The sequence below is a fragment of the Dromiciops gliroides genome, chromosome 4 (assembly GCF_019393635.1).
Source record: "Dromiciops gliroides isolate mDroGli1 chromosome 4, mDroGli1.pri, whole genome shotgun sequence".
Classification (NCBI taxonomy): domain Eukaryota; kingdom Metazoa; phylum Chordata; class Mammalia; order Microbiotheria; family Microbiotheriidae; genus Dromiciops; species Dromiciops gliroides.
The window spans coordinates 115,516,404-115,536,502 of record NC_057864.1 but is presented as its reverse complement, the minus strand read 5'-3'; the positions used below and the strand labels follow the sequence as shown (position 1 = coordinate 115,536,502).

General features: G+C 40.5%; 1 pseudogene; it reads left to right on the top strand.

Annotated features, from left to right (window-relative positions):
• The first annotated feature begins 18,824 nt into the window (after window positions 1–18,824).
• On the top strand, window positions 18,825–19,438 carry LOC122754685 (annotated as a pseudogene).
• Window positions 19,439–20,099: the final 661 nt, after the last annotated feature.

Sequence of the window (20,099 nt, the reverse complement as noted above, 5' to 3'; positions counted from 1 at the left end):
TCAAGTGTCTGAGGCCAAATTTGAACTCAGGTCCTCCTGAATCCAGGACCGGTGCTTTATCCACTGCATCACCTAGCTGCTCCCAAGAATATCTAAATATATTAAATTAAGTTTGTAGTCTACAAACTGATTAGTACTACTGTTAAATCACTTGTATCCTAGGGGTTGGGGGAAAACTCACTCACATGGTAAAGATACTGGAGTGGTTTGCCATTTCTTTCTCCAGCTCATTTCATAGATGAGGAAACTGAGGCAAACAGGATTAAGTGACTTGCCCAGGGTCCCACAGCTAGTAAGTGTCTGAGACTGGATTTGAACTCTGGTCCTCCTAACTCCAGGGCTGGTACTCTATCCACATCCTTTTCTCATATTTCTGAAGTTGACTTTTTGATCCCTTGTAAAATTTTATGTAACTAAACAGCCTTTGACCATGCCCACAAGGGGCAATGATTCAAGAGACTTGGAAGGAAGGGAGTCTGGTAACTGTGGTTACCAGCTGACATGGATTGAATCTCAAATTCATCCTGCTCACCAAACTTAGGAAAAGGATCTCATGAATAGAAGAACCAGAAAGTTGTGAAAGAAGAAGCCAAACCAGTAAGTGGATGCAAATAATGAACAGGAGCTCTCATGATGGACTGAAGGAAAGCTCAGAACATGTTGCACTTGGAAACTGTTCACTGAAAAGCTCCATGTTGCTTAGGATGGGTAGCAAGGAGGGTGAATCTCCTCCTCCTCCTCCTCCTCATCCCTTCTCTTCCTCCCTCATCTCCTCTCTTAAAGGTCTTCTCCTTAAAGATTTGCTTCAGTTTCTAGCATTTCTACCTGTGACAAAAGTGGAAGAACAAGAACGAGAAAAAGAGCAAGAAGAAAAAGAATCAGCATTGCTTAGTGCCCAAGCATCTAGATGAAAGAGGCTAGGGAGAAACTGGGCAAATTCTGTCTAGCAATGAGACACCTTTTTTGAGTTAGGCTAGGGTGCTGAAGTAGGACTGTCCAGGTAAATGTTCAACAACTGGCTCTCTAAAAACTTATAACACACTTTTAAGTTGAATCTGCATTATTAACATTTTCTCTGTCACATTCTTTTTGTTGTTGTTGTTGTTGTTTTTTGTTTTGTTTTGTTTTGCAGGTAATGGGGGTTAAGTGACTTGCCCAGGGTCACACAGCTAGTAAGTGTCAAGTGTCTGAAGCCGAATTTGAACTCAGGTCCTCCTGAATCCAGGGCTGGTGCTTTAACCACTGTGCCATCTAGCTGCCCCCGTCACATTCTTAAGTGTAGAAATCAATAAAACAATAAATCAAGCCCAAAACATTTGCCAATTTCCAAGGTTTAAATGCTTACAGTAAAAACTGAATAATCAGATAAAGGGAGCCAGTATGAGCCGGATGCGTTACACTCCAGTAATTAAGGCAAATTTTTTCTCTTTTTTTTGGAGGTGTGGGGGGTGGTGAGGTGGGAGAGGAAAACCTATAGTGGCCAAAAAAAAAAACTTAGAAAAAACCTTCAGGAAAATCCAGTTTGAAATCAAGCACTCTTAATAAACCTAAATTACAAGAAGGAAAATTATTTCCCTTTCTCCGTCCCGCACCCCCCCCACCCCCCCACCCTCCCCCCACCCCCCCGTGCAGCTGTACTGATTTGCCTGGAAGGTATGAAAATAAGGCCATGACTCCACAAAAGTAGGGAGAGTGAGTGGCCTGGAAAGGGAAAGACATAACCCTGATGGGAAGCTAGGGAAGCTAGGGAAGCTCCACTCACTCAAAAGGAGAAGGATCAAGGTTTCCAGTGAGGCTTTCAGACAAGTCCTCTGGATCAGGGCAAGGCTGACATTTCATCATGCCTTGTTCACCAGTGACACCTAGTGTCTAAAAGTGATATTTATTCCTCATTTCATCTTGGTCAATTCAACCCAATTTTCTAGTCTTTTACTTAATTTGTTAGGCTAGATGTCATCTGTCCCTCTTAGTTTTGTGCATTTTGCAAATTTGCTGGAACTGGAGTCCATTTGAAAGATACTAACTAGCAAAAGCAAGGCCCTTGCTTTGTTCTGGGTCTTTCTGACCTGGCAGCAGTTGAGGTCCATGAGATGATAGAAGGGGAAATGCTGGTTAGTGAAATTGCATAAATGATGTGTCTTGAAAACCTCACTATAATGATCTTCTTTTCTTTTTTTAAAAAATGAAGTATTAGAGGGGGCAGCTAGGTGGCGCAGTGGATAAAGCGCTGGCCTTGGATTCAGGAGGACCTGAGTTCAAATCCAACCTTAGACAATTGACACTTACTAGCTGTGTGACCCTGGGCAAGTCACTTAACCCTCATTGCCCAGCCCCCTCCCCCCCAAAAAAAATGAAGTATTAGAAAAAAATTGTTTTAATGAAGTATTAGGTTGTTTTCATAAAGACCACTTTGTAGTCACAGTCACCATCTTCTTAAACAGTTCTACCTGTGGTTTCTGGAAGAGAAAGTACTAGGGGGGAAAGTAGGAGAAGGAAAAGGATGGAAGCTCAAGCAAAAGTTGTGAACATGATTTGGAGGGTTTTGAAACTGCGAATAAGGTTAGAAATTGAATTGGAGGAGAAAATATTTGTTTATATTTGAAGAGAAATTGAAGGACTAGAACTGAAAGAGGAAAGGAGGGGCTGCTAGGTGGTATAGTGGATAGAGTACAGGCCCTGGAGTCAGGAAGACCAGAGTTCAAATCCAGAAGAAAATACTAACTAGCTGGTTGACCCTGGGCAAGTCACTTAACCCCAACTTCCTCAGAAAAGGAAAGAAACAGATGGACATAAGGAAGAGGAAATAGAGTAGAAAGAGAAGAAATTATGGAAAATAAACAAAACAGGAAGGAAAAGATTTTGAGCCATAGAAGACATAGGAGGGATATAGAAGACATAGGAGAAAGATTCAAGAATCCCATAGGTAAAATTAGTTCAGATAAGCTACCCGTCCCCAAGAAACCAGAGAATGAAATGTAAGTTGGGTGTGACTCTCAGGGTGTTTTCAGTGGTGAGTGACTCTTCATGACCCCATTTGGGGTTTTCTTGGCAAAGATACCAGAGTGGTTTGCCATTTCCTTCTCCAGCTCATTTTACAGATGAGGAAACTGAGGCAAACAGGTGAAGTGATTTGCCCAGGGTCCCACAGCTAGTAAGTGTCTGAGGCCAGAGTTGAACTCACAAAGATGAGTCTTCCTGATTCTAGGCCTGGTGCTCTCTCCACTGCACCACCTAGCTGCCCTTCTCAAAGTGTTAGAGATGGATTAACATGTGAAAACGCTGAAATTACCCCTTTCCCACCTCCACCTCTATCCCCAGCTCACCTTATGCCATCCTTTCCAAGCAGTTTGACACAGCCAAATATAGATAATAAGCAAGGTAAACTGAAGACCCTAACATAAGGAAGCAAATTTTATATCTCATAAATATCATTAAGACTTGATGAGATGAGATTCATGACTGTAATATGCTTCTAGAAGGATATTTACCTTATTCAAAAGGAACAGGATGATAATCATAGTAATAACAATAGCTAACATTTACAAAGCACTTTATAAATGTTAACTGATTTTATCTCAAAACCATCCCAAAAAGTAGGAGTCACTATTATCCCTATTTTACAAATGAGGAAACTGTGGCAAAGAAAAATTAAGTGACTTGCTCAGAATCATATAGCTAGTAACTGTGTGAGGTCATATTTGAACTCAGGTCTTGATCCACTGGGCCACCTAGCTCTCTCTAATAGATTACATACAGGGCAAGAGTTCTTGAACTTTCTAGATTCGGGAGTTCTTTACACTTTTAAAAATGAGCTCTTGTTTATGTAGCTTTTATTCATGTATATATTAATATGCATATATATGTATAAGTGTATGTTTGTATATATTATATAGTAATATAATATATAACATATATCAGAAATTAAAACATCTTAGTAGTATTATAACAATTGTTTTGACTGCTCAGATCCCATGAAATAGTCTTGGAGACCCATCACCCCTCCATGGGTTCCTAGACCACAGTATGAGAACCACTGAAGGGTTAGGAGCATTAAGATCTACTCCTCCAAGGAAATCCAGAAAAGTGGTAAAGCATTTAAATGAATATCAGTACAGCCAGAAACAGAAATTATATTATCATCAGAGTATATTCACAGAAATGTGAATTTGGGAAACAGATCACAAGCCTAGTGGGGTGACATAATTGAATAGTGATAACTTCAATTATTTGGATAGATGCTGCTGCTGCTGCTGCTGCTTCTCTCTCTCTCTCTCTCTCTCTCTCTCTCTCTCTCTCTCTCTCTCTCTCTCTCTCTCTCTCTCCCTCCCTCTCCCCCCCTCCCCCTCCCCCAGACAAAAGCAGAGCACATAATAATTTCTTGACGTCTTTAACAAGTGTAACAACCTCCCATGGAGATGAGAATGGGAAGCCTACTTCCAGAAAAGCATAACAAAGTTCCCTGCTCCCCAATTTGGAGCATACACACAAAGAGACATTTCACCCTGGTTCTGGTCTTTTAATGATGTGATGAAGAGAAACATTACCATCTATGACTAGACTATGGCTACTTAGCTGGAACAGGAATGCATCCAAAAGGTACTAACTAGCAAAAGCTGAGTAGCTAGGTTGTTCAGTGGGTAGAGTACCAGGCCTGGAGTCAGGAAGACTCATATTTCTGAGTTCAAATCTGGCCTCAGACATTTATTAGCTGCTGTGTAACCCTGGGCAAGTCACTGAACCCTGTTTGTTTCATTTTCCTCATCTGTAAAATGAGTTGGAGAAGGAAATGGCAAATCCTTCCAATTTCTTTGCCAAGAAACCCCAAACAGGGTCACAAAGAGTCAGACATGAATGAAACAACAGGACAACCAAAAAAGCAAGGTTTTTTACTTTGTTCTGGGTCTTTCTGGTTTAGTTGCTGTCCAAGTGCCCATTTTTAAGAGAGTGTGCCCTGGGTTTATGGGGATAGTGGTGATGGTGGTAAATGTTTTATAGCTACTATTTTTACTCTACTATCTTAATAAATGCTTTTGCTAGGGAAAAAAAACAAGTCTCCTTTCATCCCTCTCCAGAAAGATTTTTTTTTTCTTTTCTAAAGACCGAATCTCCCTATTTCACCCAGACAGGAAATGCAAGGCCTTCTCATGGACCACACCACCATTGATCAGCATGGGAGCTTTGGCCCACTCCGTTGCCAACCTGGGTAGGTTCTCCCCTCCTTAGGCAACTTGGTGGCTCCCCAGCTCCCACTGGGCCATTTTCATGCTAGACTGAAACATATATCTAATCCACCTTAGCCCACTGCAGCTGCTCAGAATTTGCCAGCTAGACTTAGCCTCCCAGCTAACTGGGACCTACAGCTGTGTACCAAGGAGCTTTATAAATTCTCCTTGTGCCAGAAGCTCCGCCCTCGTACATTGATTTTCCATACTGACTCTTATCATGATCCCAGGATCTTCTCTGCTTGAAAGAAATACAACTGCCAGAGTATTTAGCAACTTATGCATACTTGGAAGCGGTTAGTCGGTTAGTCCAGCCTTGCCAGACTGTTAATAGTAGAACTAAATAGATTGAATCTGCCTGGTATTCACATCTCATCAGTACCCTCTGCCCCTCAAACTAGAGGGCAGGGCCATGGACTCCAGGGCTTGACACAATTTTTCTCCACTGCTACACTGCTTTTGCCCTTCTTTGGAACCCTCTATCACGCCCCTACTTTGAGTACATTCAGGAACCCCACTCTTTGTTCCAGCTTCGGTGCATTGTTTTCCACTACTAGATTATAAACTCCTTGAGGGGAGGGACTACCTTTGTTTTTAGTTCTATCTATATCTCCACTGTTTAGCATAGTATTTGGCACACAATGTTTATTGACTGACTAACTAGTAAACCTTTGGAGGCTGTGCACATAGACTTTTCTTTGGAAAGGATTCAAAAGTATATGAACAGGGGGCAGCTAGGTGGCGCAGTGGATAAAGCACTGGCCCTGGATTCAGAAGGACCTGAGTTCAAAGCCAGCCTCAGACACTTGACACTTACTAGCTGTGTGACCCTGGGCAAGTCACTTAACCCCCATTGCCCTGCCAAAAAACAAAAAAAAACAAACAAAGAAAAAAGTATATGAACGGGGCAGCTAGGTGGCGCAGTGGGTAAAGCACTGGCCTTGGATTCAGGAGTACCTGAGTTCAAATCCAGCCTCAGACACTTGACACTAGCTGTGTGACCCTGGGCAAGTCACTTAACCCCCGTTGCCCCGAAAAAAAAAAAAGTATATGAACATTGGGGGCAGGTAGGTGGTGCAGTGGATAAAGCACCAGCCCTGGATTCAGGAGGACCTGTGTTCAAATCTGACCTCAGACACTTGACACTTACTATCTGTGTGACCCTGGGAAAGCCACTTAACCCTCATTGCCCCACCCCACCCCCAATGAATTACTATGTGTGGTGGTACGGCTGCACGTGTGTAATCATTATCAAATTGTTTGCCTCCTCAAGGAGAGGGCAGGGGAAAGAGGGATGGAGAAACAGATTTTGGAATTCAAAATTTTAAAATAAAAATATTAAAAATTGTTTTTCTATTTAACTGGGGAAAATAAAACATAAACATTTTTAAAAGGAAGATATAGTGGATAGAGGCAAATAAAGTAGGAGAAAATTCTTTAAACAAAAAAAAAAGTATATGGACAATATCCTTGTACTCACTGACCACTTTATCCAGTATACATAGACCCTCCCCCCCTCCCCAATGGAGGATCAGAGGACCTCTAAGGTTTGTAGATAACTTTGACCAAAGTGTTAGGGGAGAAGTATTTCTCTTTGAATGACTTCCCTACCAGGAGCTTCTTTAATTAGGGTAGAAATTCTGAGAATAAGTCAACTCAGATAAACACTTCACCATAGCAGAAAGCTAGAGCCACACTTTATTATTGCCATGGAATTCCCCAGCTAGAACACTCCAAACACATCTTCTTAAATATACTGAAAACAACCATCTCAGGAAAAAATGACATTGAGCCAAAACATTGATTCTCTATAACAAGCTTATGATGCCACTGGGATTTACCTCCATATTTGAGCAGGAACTTTTCACCTGCCCACTGACCTGCACTTTGACATGTTGAGAGAATGGAAAAGACCAAGCAGCCTTGTGAGTTGAACTAAAAGAAAGAGGTCATAAAACTTTTAAGAAGTCTTTTTCTATTTCTGCCACTAGGTGATTCCCTCTACATTAGAAAGATTCTAAAAGCAGCTTTCTGCTCGAATGTGCTTTCTATTTCTTCTCTCTGTATTCTCTCATTTTCTCTGTTGGCTCATAAGAGAAGGGAAGTTGACAGAACTATGTTGACAGACAATATGTCCCCTTGACTTTGGAAGTACAGAAAACACTCCTTCCCAGGTAGCCTGCTAATAGTGATTATTGTTGTTTGTCCTTCTTTCTCAAAGAGAACCATGACATTGGGGTGATGTCATGACTTGTACTGAATTGGATTTAAGTGAGGCATGGCTGTGCAAGGTCATCCACCTTACTCTCTCCTCCAGAGCCATCTGGGGCCAGCGGCAAGACATATATCAGGATGACTGGAGATGGCCCCAGTTATTTAAGGCAATTGGAGTTAAGTGACTTGCCCAGGCTCAAATAGTAAGTATCTGAGGTGAGATTTGAACTCAGGTCCTCTTGACTCCAGGACCAATATTCTATCCACTGCATCATCTAACTGCCCTGTAATAGTGATTACAAATACTTTTAAAAGATGGACATAAAGACATCTAATTATTTGAAAAGAATTGAATTAGAATTAATTAACAGATGCATAAGGTGGCATGACACTCTGCTGTCATCCTTTGGCTCTTTTTGAAGAGATCTCCATTGATAACAAGGCCAAGCTACAAATAAAAGTTAAGCATTTGAGTGGGGTAGGTTATCATTGGAAATCTATCACTTCTGAGAAATAAAACATTTTCTTGTGAATCTTGAAGCAATTTTTGCCTTAAGAACTACCTTCTGTAAAAGCACAACCTTAAAAAACAACAAGTGTTATCCTTGATATTTTACATGGGGAAAGCTTATCTTGCTTTGTTTTCCAAATTATTCCCGATCACTGTTGTCTCATTACAATTCTATCTGTGTTCATTGTGTGTTCTGTTTCTCAGCTTCCAATAAGAACCAAAAAAAAAAAAAGTTTCTTTTCCAAGTTCAAGGTCCCCAAATAAAATAAATGGTGGTGAAGGCAAAATCCAGAACAAATTTGTTCAAGGCGATGACAATCTATATCTTCACATGTCATAATTTAAACTCAAGCTGCCTTTTTCTTGCTTTCAATAGCAATTTCCATCCAGATATTGGGTCACACACCTGAACATCTGGAAGATCTGGGTAACTTGACACAATAGAATAAGATAATAATAACAATTAAAAGAATTTCCAGAAGCCTGTTACACCAAAGAGCTATTAACTTGGGGAGAGATGAACACTATACCAATACCAATTCCCTTATCTCAAAGAATGAGTCATAGGCTTTTACAGCATAAGCAATCTTAGTATCAAGTTATTATACATATCTCTACCTCTGTTTCTTCATCTCTAAAGTGAAGGGACTGAATTAGATGATCTCTGAGGTCCCTACTAGTTCCTACTGTCACCAAAAGTTCTTGTCCAATCTCCTCATTTTAAAGATTAGGAAAGTATGATTCAGAGAGTAGAGGGCCTATGAAGTTCTTTCCAACTCAGATTCTGTGATTCTGTGGAAATGTCATGTAACAAAGGTCTCATTGAAAGCATTGGCGCTAGGTGACGCAGTGGATAAAGCACCGGCCCTGGATTCAGAAGGACCTGAGTTCAAATTCAACCTCAGACACTTGACACTAGCTGTGTGACCCTGGGCAAGTCACTTAACCTTCATTGCCCTGCCCCCCCAAAAGATCCTACTATGTGCCAGGCACTGTTAAGTGTTTTTACAAATATCTCATTTAATCTTCACAACAACCCAGAGAGGTAAGTGCTGTTATTCCCATTCTACAGTTGAGGAAGCTGAGTCAGACAGAGGTTAAGTAATTTGCCCTGGGTCACGCAGTTAGTGTCTGAGAGCAGATTTGAACTCATCTTCCTGATTCTGTCACATGGTAGATGCTTAATAAATGTTGATTAATTCATTGATTGATTCCAGGCCCAGCATTCTGTCCACTGAGACACCTATTGCCCCTATAAACAAAAGCAGTCTCTTTTGGTTGTCCAACTCTCTAACTATGGTCACCAATTATCGTTATTGATATACCCCTGAGTCACCTGCAATATGTTTGGGGATACCTTCTCATTTGAAAAATTGGGGGAGGGGGTGCTAGCCTAGTAGAAGGAGAGACATTGCTTTCTTTATAAGGGAAGATTTTGTTTATTTATTGTTTTTAAGCTATTTTGATCATTGTTATTTCAATATGTTTCCTTTGTAATTCTATGTATTTTCATTCATGTATTTAAAAATACTCTGAGGTGTCCACAGGTTTAACCAGCTTGCCAAAGGGTTCTATGACCCAAAATTAAGAACCCCAGCCCTACTGAGAAAAATGATCAAATGTACTGAGCCCTGAGAAAATTCATCAAATTAATTTATAAATTCCTTTGATCAACCCCACTTATAACAAAGCTAAAGGTTGAAAGAGGCTGAGTTGGGGAGAAGTGCTTTAGAAAGTCAGGATTTTTAAGAAAGCATGAAAATAGAAGACAAAATATGTGCACCAACATTTGAACAGATTTGAAGTTTCAATTCACCAGGAAAGTATGCTATTGGTCTGAATTTAAATGAGCAGAATTGTAAAGGAATTTAGAAACTCTACCTATTTAGGTGGGTAGGGGGAAAAGGGAAAATGTGCCCTCACTTGGCAAAGGAAGAAAGAGATTAGGAAAGTAAATTTAAATTCTGAGCCTCCAGGCAAATTTTTTTTTTTGAAAGGATCCTTCTTATCTTTTGTTAATTGAGAACAAATAGCTCTAACCAACTGCTCCACAATCCACTAGAGATAGACACATCTTTAATACCCAAGCCTCAGACCTCCCCCCCAGCCCTACTTCCTGGCCATACTTAGGCTTATTGTTCCAACGCTACTCTTTGGGAAAGAAGCCTTCGTAGTAAAAAGAGCTATTGACCCCTGGGCATCAGAAAATCCAGGCGCTAGTTTTCGCTTTGCCATGTAAACCTTCAGCAATTAATTTCTCTGATCCCACATTTTCCTACTTACAAAGTGGACCAACTCTATGAGATAATTTCTACATTTAATTGACTTCCAGCTCTAACATTCTCCAATTATTTTACTATTAACATTCTAGAAATGGGTCCCTCCTGACTAAACTGCTTTTTCCTTTCTGTTCCACACCAAAACCCGGATTGTGGTATCCTCCACCTCCACTCCTCTTCCCCAGACTCTCTCAGATGCCATCAGTCCTCTTCGAGAAAGGACTTAGGGGCAGCTAGGTGGCGCAGTGAATAAAGCACAGGCCCTGGATTCAGGAGAACCTGAATTCAAATCCAGCCTCAGACACTTGACACTTAACTAGCTGTGTGACCCTGGGCAAGTCACTTAACCCCAATTGCCTCACTAAAAAAAAAAAAAAAAAAAAAGGCAGGTAAAAAGCAATAAACTTTGCTGGCCAGTTCTTGATAGGTACTTTTGAAAAAAACAACTAATATTGTATTTACTTTCCAGGTAGCTGGCTGACCTTGTAGGAGTTAAATCAAAAATAAATCTGTTGGGACAGATAGGTGGTACAATGGATAGAGCACCGGCCCTGGAGTCAGGAGAACCTGAGTTCAAATCCGGCCTCAGACACTTAACACTTACTAGCTGTGTGACCCTGGGCAAATCACTTAACCCCAATTGCCTCACCCAAATAGATAAATAAATAAAATGAGAAGGTTGGACTAGACGATATCTAAGGATACTTCTACCTTTAACATTTGAGCCTATGAATCTAGGGTGTAAAAATTTTTTTAATTAAATAGATAAATTTGTTCTTCCTCAAGAGCTTTGCTACAGGAGTGCTAACTCAGGGGTTCAAGGAACATATAAAAAGGGGAGAAAAGGAGAGAGAGACAAAGAGAGGAGGAGGAAGAAGAAAAGAGGGAGAGAGGGAGAGAGAGAGAGAGAGAGAGAGAGAGAGAGAGAGAGAGAGAGAGAGAGAGAGAGAGAGAGAGAGAGAGAAACAAACACAAGCTCTGGCAGGTTGTGTGAACCAGAGTTTGCCAACCAAGGACCAGCCAAGCTATTTCCTGAGCTTATGGAATGTTGGCCATCAGTTGATTTTTTTTTTTCCAGAGCTCCCTTTTACTGAAAAGTGGAGGCATTGTAGAATTCCTAAAACAGAAACACCTCCCACCTCTGCACCTTTGCCAGGAAAAGAAAGAGAGAGAGAGAGAGAGAGAGAGAGAGAGAGAGAGAGAGAGAGAGAGAGAGAGGGAATTGCTGGGTGGGGACTGAAAGGTAAAGTGATTTGCCCATGGTCACACAACTAGTTTGTATCAGTTGAATTTGAAACCATTGTTTGTTTTTTACTTCAACTCCAACATTTTATCTTATACCCACAAAGCTTCTTAGCTGTTCATCTAATCAACTAACATTTCTTCTGGAGAAACTAAAGTGACTTGGATAACTCAGGATGATTTTTTTTTTGATGCACTAAATAACAGTGCAATAAAGGACAGATCAAAGAGTATCCCAGTCTTTAGTGATATGCACAGCATGTTTTGCCTGATGCAATATCCCAGGTGGATGTTTGGTGAATCTAATTCCAGACATGCATAATGGAGGGCCCTGCTCTCCACCTTAGAGCAATTCCAGGTATTCTACAACAGTTTCATGTTTGCTTACTATGTGGCAAAGAAGGACTTTTTGATTAGTTGCTGAACAGATGAGTGAACACTCAAAAGGAACTCACCTGCTAAAAGGATCTTGTTCTCTCTGGCTGTGTTTGAGTAAAGAGGAATAAATGCTGTAAGCCTTTTGGTGGGGAGAGAGTCCTTTATCTCCCTTCCAGGACTGTGAGTACAAGGTTTCTGACCCTATTGTTTCTATTCTATCCTGCTCTTAGGTGAAGGAGTATTGGAGACAGCTGCAATTTAGTGATCCTGGAAAGATCAGAAGAGTGACCTGACAAAGGTCCAAGCACTGGAATCCATACTGAGGTTTACTGGCAACCAAGACTAGATGAGACACCAGAAACTTGCTTGGCTCAGAATATCAATTGACTGAAGGCAACCAAGACTGTGTTCTAAAGCAAGAAAAAAATTCATACTGAGCCTATACTGCATTCTGAAGTGAACTTGGTGTCACAAATGCTTTGTAGCAACCATTTTAAGTGTACTCCCCACCCCACCCCACCCCCAACCCCCATCACCAAGGGACTGAGGTGGTAGAGTGGGTAGTATACCCACTAATGAAAGGAGGACTTTTTTTGTACTTTGGTTCTTGTTATGTCTTCTTACTCAATATCCTTTTGTAAAACCTAATTGGGGGCAGCTAGGTGGCACAGTGAATAAAGTATCAGTCCTGGATGCAGGAGAACCTGAGTTCAAATGTGACCTCAGACACTTGACATTTACTAGCTGTGTGTGACCCCGGCAAGTCATTTAACCCCAATTGCCTTGCCCCCCCCCAAAAAAAAAGCTAATTGATGCTAACTGGTTAAATAGTTGGGCAGTCTAATCTAATCCCCCCCCCCCCCCCGCCCAATGGGGAGATGCTAACTATGATTGGTAATTGATATTGGAGAAAATACACCAGAGTGATGGCTTGACCTATTAGCATTAGAAAGGTACCCACAACCTCTCAGGGGTACCCCTGGAACCGAGGTTGCAATGTAAATAGCCAGTCAGGTCCCAATTCATTTTTTCAAGTGAGAGTTGGAACATTGATCCCTAGAGTTGTTTTACAAGAAGGTTGAAAATCAGTAGACATTAAAAAAGACCTAATATATCCAAAGCATTCTGGACTCTGGGGATAAATAGTTGAAAAATGTCATAGTCACTGCCTTCAAACATATTCTAGTCTAGTAGGGGAAACAAGTTTACACAAATAACTTTAATATGTAACCTGTGTACCAAAGCCTGTGAGTATGGGACTCTCTCCTCCCTGACAAAGATCAATGCTGACATGAGCTTAGGATAACTCAGAAGGGGGCAGCTAGGTGGCACAGTGGATAGAGCACCGGCCCTGGAGTCAGGAGTACCTGAGTTCAAATCCGGCCTCAGACACTTAACACTTACTAGCTGTGTGACCTTGGGCAAGTCACTTAACCCCAATTGCCTCACTAAAAAATAAAAAGAAAAAAAGAAAAAGGATAACTCAGAAGAAGTTTCTCTTTTGAGAAGCAAAACCAGAGGTGACCAGATAACAGGACAGACATATTGAAGAATTAAAGGGCAATTAAAATTTAGCTTGGCCAACTAGATATGAGGACAGACACACCTAAAAAGTAGGAGGAGATAAAAATTCTATAACAGGAAAGTCAATTAGGCATGGCTACTACCTGACTGGAGCCAGGAGACAGAGATAAGGACTATCATTCCAAAAAGAAGAAGAGGGAGAAGGGAGAAGGGAGAAGAAGAAGCAGAAGAAGAAGGAGAAGCAGGAGAAGAAGGAGAAGAAGAAGAAGAAGAAGAAGAAGAAGAAGAAGAAGAAGAAGAAGAAGAAGAAGAAGAAGAAGAAGATCCCTCTGACTCTCAGGAATCTTTCCCCACCCCACCCAGAAAGGAACTTGCCTTTTTCAGGTGGTTACCCTATCTATCCTCTAAAAACTTTTCCCTTCCTTCTGTTCAGGGAGGAAGATGTTTCTAAGCCATCTCCTCCCCAGGAGTGAAATCTTTGACTTACCCCTAGGTCACTTTCTCTAGCACCAAATAAAAAACATTTTAAATCCTAATTGGAGTGTGTGTGTGTGTGTGTGTGTGTGTGTGTGTGTGTGTAATTCTTTACAGAGGAGTACCTAAAGACCCTCACCACCTATTTCCCCTATGAAAATGCCCTAGGTCTGAGTGAGGGGCAGAGTGGAACTGGTGAGAGAGGAGAGGTTCATGTTCCAAAGCTCTTCTGTCTCCTCAGTTTTTTGGGAAGCATTTCAGGCTCTTCCAGCTCTGCAGTCACTTCAGGTGTTTCAGGTTTCCAGCTTCAAGAAAGAAGATGGACAATGACCTCTCCACTTCGGGAAGGAAAAGACTCTAGGAAGAAACCAACAGAAATGGAGTTGGCAGTTTCCTTCATGTCCCTATCTCCAGTTTATTACACTAGAGACTTAGGGGAACTTCCCCTGGGGTGAGATCTGGGATGAGACCTGGACTCAGCTCTTAGTTGACCTGTTACTCTGCTCCCAATAGGAGCATTTTTTATCCTATATTGTCTAGTATAAATCCTCTGATTTCTACTTTTCCATGGACTTGGATAAATGGGTTTCATTAATATTTCCTATGTGTGTTCTGGTAGTTGGTGGGAAGGGAGTGAAACCTGGCATATAAACCTTGGGGTCCTGCTCCCCCATTAAATAAACAGTGCTCAGAAGTTATCTTGAACCTAAAAATCACATCCCCCTAACTAATAATATTTAAAGGAGCAGGGGGCAGCTAGGGGGCACAGTGGATAAAGTACCAGTCCTGGATTCAGTAGGACCTGAGTTCAAATCCAGCCTCATACACTTGACACTTACTAGCTGTGTGACCTTGGGCAAGTCACTTAACCCTCCTTGCCCTACAAAAAAAGAGAGCAGATAGATAATAATTCTAGCCTGGTACCCCATTTCTGAGAAATGCAGAGAAGCCAAGCTTCTGGCCCCAACCTCCTACTTACTCTGCTGGAAGGGATGAAAGTCTCCCTTTGAGAAGGGTAAGGGGAGAAGAGGCTAAAGATGTTACTTCTGTCTCCCTTTGTGCCACACAGTGACATCCCATGTTATTTTTTGGAAACGGTGTAAAAATGTGATATGTGGATATAATGAAATATTATTGTCCTTATCCATAAAGAGCAATGAATAGCAAGAAACATGGGAAAACTTATATAAAGTGATACAGAGTAGGGAAAAAATGTAGAAACAAAGGAACAATACACCCAATGACTATGATAATTAAATGAGAACAGTAAAAGCAAGTTGAATTCTATATATTTATAATGACAAAAATGGGTTGAGGAGAACAGTTTACTATCTCCTTCTGGGAGAGAGATAGGGGCCTACAGATGGGAAATCTTGGCTATGTTGATCTGTTTGGCTTCTTTTTTTCCTTTGTTACAAGGATAGGTTCAACAGGTGCAAAAGTGGTATATCCAGAAATTATTGTGTTGTTAAAAAATAAAAGGTATCAAAAATGTATATAAAAATAAAATTAGATGGAAATATATATAACATGATTGTACATGTATAACCTATATCTGATTGCTTGCCATCTTGGGGAGGGAAGGAGAAAAATTTGGAACTGAAAATCTTACAAAAATGAATGTAATTAGAAAATTTAAAAATACTACTAAAAATAAAATTAAAGTTAAAAATAAAATATAATTAGGAGGTTAAATTAAATTACCTTCAAGATCACTTTCAGCAAGAAATCCATATTATCCATAGCACTTTAAGGTTTATGATGTGTGTGCTTGCCTAAAAACATCTTGATATAGATAGGGCAAGTATTATTATTCTAACTTTACAGGTGAAGAAACTGAGGAATAGAGAGATTTAAGTGATTTGACTCAGATCAGATTCCAAGACTTTTCATTACACTTGCTATGTTACTAGAAAGGATGACAGAAATTTGGGTTAAATCTCTGCCTGCTGGAGGTAGAGAATCCCTATGTGCATGCCTGATGTGGAATGAAATTATTATTCTCTCTTTTGTGTCCTGCCACACATCCTGTGTAGCATCCCTGTGAATGGATTCCTTGGGGAAGTCTGAGCCAAGAGTCTTAGGATACATTCAATTAGTCACATTGGATTAGTCTTTTCCTGAACCTCATAGGTTTTAATCTATGAGAGTCGGAAGAATTTCAAACAAATTTCAAGTGAATAAACTTATTATCATCCTAATAGGCAGTTTTGAAAAGGGTCCTTGAGATGAGCCATTGTTTAAAAGATTTGTCAGTACTTCTGAGCAGACACTTCCCCTTTTACAATGTTATTGATATCTTGTTTTTCGCATCATCTTTTCTTCCAAATTTATCCTTCTCCCTCTCCCCTGCCCAAAGAGCCATGCCTTGCAGCAAAGAACAAAAAAAGAAAGGAGGAGGTGGGAAGTAGCTGAGAAAAATTAACCAACTTATCAACAAAGTCTGGGTAGATCTTTCTTATCTATCATAGTTAACTTCCAACCTAGAAGAACTAGGTAAGCCCTAGCAAGGTAAGCAAACCTTTTCATCAGTATCAAATTCCCAAATACCTTTGAACTAAGTAGCAAATTGTAAACGATCTGTTTTCATGTCCACTAGGTGGACTCTAACATGACTTCATGATCAAGGAGGCAGACTTATTTATTCATGTTTTCACCTCGGTCCATGAAACTGTGTACTGGATTAATCACCTTGGACCATGAAGTATTGTAACATGTTAGCTCATGTTGGGGTTGGTTTTCATGATTATGTAATATAAATTCCTTTTCCAAGAGGGGATTCGAAAACGAGCTATTAAGTGGAATTCCAGAGAGCAAACAGCCCAAGATATGGGTTTCTAGCTAATTATAATAAGCTTGCCCTGCCTCCCCATGCTCTCAGCCCCAACCCACAAATTTGTAAAATGTGATTCATGGGGCACTCTGGATAGTATGCCGAATAAGGCTCTAAGGTGACAGGTTTAAATATTAAATAAAGCATGAAAATGCCTATTAAGGTATTGGGAGGAGGGCAGGGATGTTGGTGATATGCCTTCTGCTGAGTCTGAAATAGAGCATCCTACACAGCCAGGGGAACTGGGTAATTCATGTGCTACTACTAGCTACAATAAGTTTACTCTTAAAGCTGACATGGTGTCAAAACATTGTGTAATGGTTGTATACTACAGTGGGTTCAAAGCCTTGATGTGTCGGTTGAAGTTTATCATCTAGGGTAATATTTAGTAGAGACTCATATCACTCTTTACTCCCAGGTCAAAGCTGAGAGCCAAAGCAAGTAACTGCTTGGAATTCTGCATTCCACACAACTTTTGCAACTTGCCAGTTGGCTCCATCCCTCCCTGGCTGGGAGACCTGAAGGACACACAATGGTTTGATTCTTACAGCTGAAGATTATGCTCTGGTGGAGGCCCCTGAGGTTCTGGGTGTCAAACCAGGTGTTTGGGGAAAAATAAATAAAAAATCTCTTTCCTCCCACTGATTTGGATCGTATTTGAATGCTAGATTAGGACACATGGAGTCAGTCATTCAGGCAGCAATGAGATCCGATAAGAGCCTAAGTAGACATATATATCCCCAAAAGGAATGGTGTAGGAGGAACCGAAATCCAAACATAGAAAATTCAGAACACTCTGGGATCTCCTTGGTACAACTCAGGAGAGGACAAAAACAAAACAAAACTGGGTTTGGCTCATATGTTGTCATACTGTTGGGAAAGCGTTCGATCTCAAGGATGTACTGTACATAAATTCTGCTCTGTGACCTGATAGTATTAAAGCAATTTTTAATGTGAGTTGGAAGCCAAGTCCTGGAATTCCCTTCATGCCTTTTGTAAAGCTTCATCCAGATTCATCCACAGGAGAGGTTTAAAGGGACCCGGGTCATAACCCAGTCAGAGTTGGTATTCTCAAATTGGTCATAACCCTGGTGGGGTATACATGAGAGAGAAATCCAGAACAATTTGTCCTTGCATAAGAGAGTTAAGAATGTTCCTTGTCCTAGAATTTTTTAAAATTACTTTTCTTTTTAAAAAAATATTGATGCCTTTTGTCCTTAGTCAGAACTCCCATTCTAAATACTCCATGTTACCCAAGCAGGTCTCCTAACTATCCTATATACTCATTATATTTATCCCTACTATCTTCTGTACTATTCAGGCACTATTCCTCTGGCTCCCTATCCCCATGCATTTATTCTCCTCCTCTTCTTCCTACCCAACCAAATCCTATATTTCATTCACTAATTCTACTTTAGGGTCTAAACAGTCCACATCTAACCCACAATGACCTCCCCTACCAAAATGGTAGCTACTTTCAACTATTTCTGATTTGACTAAAAGTAAAAATAAGTAAATAAACAAATAAATAAATCCCTTCTTTTTTCTTTGCAAACAGCTCTTTGCCAGTAATTCTGTAGTTTTTCTTTCTTTCTTTCTTTCTTTCTTTCTTTCTTTCTTTCTTTCTTTCTTTCTTTCTTTCTTTCTTTCTTTCTTTCTTTTTTTTTTTTTTGCAGGGCAATGAAGGTTAAGTGACTTGCCCAGGGCCACACAGCTAGTAAGTGTCAAGTATCTGAGGCTGGATTTGAACTCACTTCCTCCTAAATCCAGGGCCAGTGCTTCGCCCACTGTGCCAGCTAGCTGCCCCCCAGTTCTGTAGTTTTTAAGGACTTTATTGTTCTCTGGTTCCAATTCTGAATCATTTAATATACTCACAGAAGGACAACAATATTCATTTGAATTTCTACTGCTGCTGGACATTTCTTCTAAACTTTAGCATACACATCCATAAGCCCATACTGTATCTGGCTTTGCAGATATTCTATAACAAAAGGAATAGAAAACACCCTTAAAGAACGGACACTACTATTGTCTGCTACGGCAGGTCCTGCCTTTGTTGTGGCACTAAGCAGCTACTAATGCTGCTGCCCACTGTGAGTAACTTTCTCCTCTTGTTCCCCAGCCCTGGACTGTTGGCTGATATAAAGATGAGTAGTAGCTCAGAGGAAGTAGTCTTGTATCTCATGATTCTGTGGGATTTTGGCGATGGATTCTTCTATGAGGTGAATGAAGATTGTATCTAGGAGAAATTCAATCTCATGGCACTCAATGAAGGGGGGTACTGCTGTAGGCAGATACTAAACATGATCCTCCACTAGAAACTTGATGAGTCATTGGATGATGACCCCCAACCAGAGTGATCTAATTGAGCAGTCAGTATTCATGCCTGATAGATCTTCACCAACGGTGGCATTGCCCAGATGTTAAAAAAAATACCAGCAGGGAGACTTTGGCTATTTTCCCTAGGTATATTGTGGAAACGAGCCCATGTTGTCCATTGGACATATCAGGTGATGCCAAGGTAAAGCTGTTCTGCCCCAAGTGAGTGAATGTTTACACACCAAAATTGTCCAGGCACTGTCATACAGATGATCCCAACTTTGGCACTGGCTTTACCCATATGCTCTTCATGATGAATCCTGAGTGTAAGCCCAAGAAGCCTGCCAACCAATTTGGGCCCAAGTTCTGTAGCTTTAAGATCCACCCTACACCCTATCAACTGCCCCTTCAGGTAGCCAACATTATCAAGACCATCTGCTGACCTATTTCCTAAACCCTTTCCCAATATTCAGGCCATGGTGCCATTCTTGTACCCATACCCTGCCAAAACTCCTTTCCAGAATCTCTTTTTTTGTTTAAATGAAAAGAAATGATTATTTTTGATGATATGATGGAAGTGTGAAATAAAGTGGAAGAAAGAGCAAAAAATATGAATGAACATTACTTCTAACATAGGTTCTAGTCTTCCTGAAGCAAGCTGGAATAAGCACTACGATAACAACTAGAACACTCAAATTGGAGTCAGAAGACCTGTGTTCAACTATAATTTGTATTTAGATAGTTCCCAGATAGATATAGATAGAAATAGATATAGATATCTATGGATCCTGTCTGTCATTTATTAGCTATATGACCTAAATAGTTTGACCCCATTTGTAAAACAGAGATAATGGTATTTGCATTACCTACCTCACCAGATGATCACAAGTATGAAAGTACAAGTGTCAAAGGGGCCTGTGTTCAATTCTTACCTCTGACACTTACTAACTTGGCTACCCTGGACAAGTCATTCAACCTTTCTGAATATCATCTGTGAAATGGAGATAAACATGGCACCTACCTTCAGAGAGTGTTGTGAGGACTGAATCTGAGAGCACGCATGTAAAGTCCTCTGCAAACTTTAAATAGCTATATAAATATGA